Consider the following 6000-nt stretch of genomic DNA (forward strand, 5'->3'; position numbering starts at 1 on the left):
CTTGCGTAAGCTATGGACCTCCTTCCTGTTCCGCTAACTGGAGGTCCCCAGTTGACCCGGTGGAATCTGGCAACTTTTTGGCACGGTTGCCACATACGACGAATGTGTAAAAATTTTTGTTTGACTTATAATAATAATAATAATAATAATAATAATAATAATAATAATAATAATAATAATAACGATTACAACAACAACAACGACAACATCAACAACAACAATAATAATAATAATAATAATAATAATAATAATAATAATAATAATAATAATAATAACAACGACAACATCAACAATAATAATAATAATAATAATAATAATAATAATAATAATAATAATTAGAAAGTTTTTTGTCTGTTGCCTAAAAAATTATATGGGGGATTTTAGCAACTTTTTGGCATGAGATGCTACATGTTACTAATGAGCAGAATTGTCATTGTTTACTGACAACAACAACAACAATAAAAACAATAACAACAACATCAATAGTAATAATAATAATAATAATAATAATAATAATAATAATAATAATAATAATAATATTAATAATAATAATAAACAATAAAATTTTCTTGTTTGTTGCCTAAAAACTATGCACAAACCAATATTCTTTCTACTAATACTCATGCTGCAGTTCCTACTACTACTACTACTACTACTACTGTACTACTACCACTACTAAGGCTGCTGCAGCTACTACTACTACTACTACTAATAATAATAATAATAATAATAATAATAATAATAATAATAATAATAATAATAATAATGCTGAAAAAGTCACTAGTCATGACTAAATTGTTGTCCTTTAAAAACCACAGTAATTTGAATAACTTATATTTGGGTCAAAGTGTACAAGCAGTGTGAAGTTTTTAATAATAATAATAATAATAATAATAATAATAATAATAATAATAATAATAATAATAATAATAATAATAATAATAATAATAGCTAAAAAGATAAAATAGTAATCTGAGGTGAACAGTCACCAGTGCAGTAATGGACAGAACCTCAGATCACCTCTCTGTGGCCGCCGGATTTACCTGGGAGCCCGGATTACAAATCCAGTGGAATCCTCGAACGTGGGAATGTACAGAGCATAGCTTCAACACCGAGAATCATTTTGCCATTTGTGAAACGGATATCAATATCCTTCGCACACGATGTCTTGGGAAAGTGGTCAGACAGTTTACCTAGCCAGAGAGAGAGAGCTTATGTTCAGAAGGACTAGGGGATAGGCTAGGGGCTAGCAGCCTCATTCCGGAATACCATCTGAGACCTGGAAGGGTCTGTAGAGCTTTCGAGATTCTTTCATCTTCAAGAGGAACAGGCATATCTAAAGTAGATGCTGGTACCCATTGACAGATGGGTGGACTGTTGGGCAGTGGTCCAGGAGTGATTTGCAGACCTAGCAAACATAAGCCAAGCACTGCACCACTCAACCACTTAGCCCAATTTGGCTAATTGCACCTTCCAAAGATACCTGGTGGGTTGACACATCACTAATCCAGAATATCAGCACAGAGTATGGTGCTGTACACCCTATGCTCACTGCCATTTGGTGATCTTCGCACCATGTACAGCAGCGATGGTGCTATTATTTTCTTTTCACAGCATCCCAAAGAATGGAGAGGAGCACTAGCCACTGGTCTCAGGAGCAAAGGCTTATCAACCATTAAGAGACCATTTCTTCCCACACACGAATCTACAATCCCTTACTAATAGAAGCTCTTCTCCCTTGAGGTAGGTGATAAGACGAAGCAGAGTGTTTTGAAGTGGTTTGGTCTTGCGGTGAGAATGGAGGACGACAGGCTGGTGAAAAGAATGTGCAAATCTGAAGTGTTTGGAGGAAGGAGAAGAAGGAAACAGAGGAGGTACTGGCTAAATGGTGAGGAAAGAATAATGGAACAGATGGATCTTAATGTCCAAGATGTGACAAAATATGTGTAAGACTGAGGTGAGTGGTGCAGTGTTAGTGGAGTGGCAGATACAATGCTGATGAAAAATTACATATAGGTACATTTAGTGACAAATATTGTGTGTGTGTGTGTGTATATATATATATATACATATATATATATATATATATATATATATATATATATATATAATATATTACTCATCCTTGAAACAGCTAATTGCTCTCGGAACTGAAGCAGGATACAGCCATTACTCGCTTCGAGGGATTACGCGAATTTCGCAAGGCCTTCAAATATTCCCTCCTCAGCTCTGTTATCTCTTCGAAGCTAAATGGAGCGACGTTAAGCAGCTCAAAGAAAACGTTGACGTTCAGCAACTCATAGAAAACGGAGAGTGGAAACACCTGGCCTCGGAAGACGTGACCTGAAAGGTTTCAGGTACAAGAAGAGAGGGCCTAGAGTGGTCTTGTTATCTGTAGAGAGTAGATGATGCCCTTTTTCTCCTTTCTTGTAGGCTGGAATTCATCACGAATCTAGCAGTGACTTGGATAGACTTCTCCATTCCGTGTCGGTACTATTACGTTTTGCGGTTTCTTGATGACATTGAACACAGGAGTTTATGCCTCAATAACAGAGTTACTATGCTACAAACCCTGACAATATGACCTCTCTTAAAACATTAGGCCATCTGCATCAGCAATGCACCTAATCACCTCTGGCATTCACTTTGTTATGTGTAAAAAGAAATGAATATGCACTGATCAAGGGCTACGCAAAGCAAATAGCATGAGCTACTCGAGGTGTACGCAAAGCAAATAGCTCTAACTACTCGATGCGTTAGCAAAGCAATTAGCATGCATGCACTGAAGTCGTAAGCAGACCAAGAAGCATGTACTACTTGGTGTGTATTGAACTGAATTGAATATAGAATTTAGGCCAAAGGCCAAGCACTTGGACCTATGAGGTCATTCAGCGCTGAAAACGGAAGTTGACAGTTTGAAAGGTGTAACTCGAGAGAAACCTCGCATTTGCACAATGAATCAATTGTTAGGAGAGGGTGGAAAGTAAGATGGAAGAAAGGGAATATGAAAGGAGGTACAGTAAAAGGAACGAAAGGGGTTGCAGCTAGGGGCCGAAGGCACGCTGCAGAGAACTTTAAGTAATGCCTACAGTGCACCGCATGAGGTGCACTGACGGCACTAAACCCCTACGGGGTACTTTCTGTGTAGGTAAGGTGCTTAGCACTCACTACTCGAAGTGTAGGCATAGCGACTAACGCAAACTTAATCCACAAATAAGGCGAACAGTACACTGGACTTGAGGTGTAGGCAAAGTGAATAACACACGCTACCCTAGGGGTGTGTCCGTACTACAGAAAAATGTCTCTAAAACCTGTCCAAGCACTGGTTACAGCTACCAGTAAGTCACTGACTTGTATGCAACCTGTTTGAGATTTGTTTGCTATCAGTTCCCGATGTGTGTTGATGACATAGAACGCGCCCTACGGGTAATACCACTGCATACTATGCACAAAAATATTATTACAGCTTCTTAGCCTTCAACAGACACAAACTAAGTTTGTGAATGTTACTAGTGTTGTGTGTGAAAACAAACAACATAATAATTGTGCATAACTTTATAGCTTACGTTTCAAAGCACATACACAAACAAAACCCAGGTAACCTTTTATCTCGTCTTTATTTTCATTTAAGATTTATTCTTTCTCTTTTCCTTCCTTAAATGTTCTTCATACTCTTCTTCTGCACTTTTATTTCCTTTACATCAAAGATGGTCTGTTTTTTATCCGTATTTCATCTACATCTCTTCTCCCATTTTATTCCTTTGCCCTCTTCGGCGTCTTAAGATTCCCATCACTTCCTCTATTTGTGCTTCCTCCTCATCCTTCTTCTTCTTCTTCTTCTCCTTCTTCTCCTTCTTCTTCTTCTTCTTCTTCTTCTTCTTCTTCTTCTTCTTGTAGGGGAGGGCCGTTGAAAAGGAGGGCGAAAAACTTCCTTCAAGAGGGACTCATCACCTAATGGTGATCTATTTAGCAGCAGAAAAAAAATCTGTTGGTGCCAAAATCCCCTTTTTTTATATCTTTTTTTTTGTGTTTTCAGCCGAAATCCGAGGGACACGTCAAGACCTCTTTTAGAACCCTATGTCTGGGAGTCGCTGACCACGGCTTTGCGACGCCAGTGTGCATGTTTACTGACCAACGAGACATTACATCAGATAAACCGAGAGATAAATACTCAGGCTGGGTCCCACAACAGAGAGATGTTAATGATTCTGGAAACATAGAGGAAGGTGGAGAATTCCTTGTCCGAATAGCTTGGAGGGCCGGTTGAATCAGCTGACACAGTCTGAATTGAACCAACTGGTTCATAGTTTGAATTAAACCAACTGACAGTTTTAATTGAGTCAGCTGACTCACACTTCGAATTAAACCAGCTGACACAGAGCCTGACTTGAACCAGCTGGTTCACAATTTGAATTAAACCAACTGACAGTTTTAATTGAACCAGCTGACTCACTTCGAGTTAAACCAAGCGACTCAGAGTTCAAACTAAACTTCAAGTTCCAATTAAGCCAGCTAACACAGTTCCACTGAATGTAGAATGCAAAGTAAAATTTGTTGAAAAATGACAGCGAGAAGTGTCGAAATGCAGCACGAGGTAGTTTTTTAACTAGCTCTGCATCTCTCAGCTACACCAGATCCACTCGCTTTTTACTCACTCCTCTTTATCCTGCCCTGTTCTGCACGCCCTGCCCTTTCATTTTATCCTCACTGAAGTGCTGCAGAGTACCGGTTTTCTCTCCGTAAGCAAATCGACTTCCATATGTTACTTATTATCTGTACTGTACCACACACTCATTCAGAATACAGTCAGTATTTTTTGTCTTCTATAGCCCTTTGTATCCCAAGCCTTCTGGTTTAGTTTGAACTCTCTGAGTCTCTTGGTTTAATTCGAAGTGTGAGTCAGCTGGCTTAATTAAAACTATGTCACTTGTTTTAATTCAAACTGTGAACCAGTTGATTCAATCCAGACTCTGTGTTTGTTGTTTCAATTCAAAATGTGAACAACTTGGTTCAATCCAGACTCGGTGTCTGTTGTTTCAATTCAAAATGTGAACAACTTGGTTCAATCCAGACTCGGTGTCTGTTGTTTCAATTCAAAATGTGAACAACTTGGTTCAGTCCAGACTCTGAGTCAGAGATTCAGATGAAGAGTTCTCCACCTTCCTCTGTGTCCAATTCGTTGAATTTTGACACTCATATAGAGCTGAGGATGTAGTTTTTTTCATTTCCTGGTATCCTACAGGAGTAAAGAGTGTGACTGCAAGGCGCCTCAAGGGAGGTTGGCTTATACTCCTTTAGGGCACAATTCTTTCCACCAAGGGTTCAGACAGAACCCCCTGCTGGAAGCTTCTCAGCCTTGGACACACTATATTTGTCTATCAATGCACTGCTAATTCCTGAGGCAGGAGTGGCAGTATATATATATATATATATATATATATATATATATATATATATATATATATATATATATATATATATATATATATATATATATATATATATATATATATATATATATATATATATATATATATATTTATATATATATATATAAAATATATGTATGTGTATATATAAAGTATACATATATATATACTGTATATATATATATATATATATATATATATATATATATATATATATATATATATATAATTTCTTTTTCAATTATGTGACGATCATTTTTAACATTTCATAAAGAGACAATCTGAAGTCGGATGAATGTGTAAACAAGGCGAAAAATCAAATGTTTCCTTAATTTTACAAATATTCCGTAACAAGTTTTCCAAGGCGTTCAAATTTTAACTCCCATTTTCTTTATTCCATTAGAAAAAGAAAACTTCTTCGCTTTCAGGGTAAACTAAGGCGTTCGGCCTTTCTCTTCTTTCCCGTGAGCTGTTTTCTTGGAATACCTTCGAGTCTTTTTTAAGAGACGATATTAGAAACATTTGATCTCTCCTCTGCAAAAGTGTGCCGTGAATACCGCTTTCTTTTCTG

This window comes from Macrobrachium rosenbergii, chromosome 54, assembly GCF_040412425.1.
Source record: "Macrobrachium rosenbergii isolate ZJJX-2024 chromosome 54, ASM4041242v1, whole genome shotgun sequence".
Classification (NCBI taxonomy): domain Eukaryota; kingdom Metazoa; phylum Arthropoda; class Malacostraca; order Decapoda; family Palaemonidae; genus Macrobrachium; species Macrobrachium rosenbergii.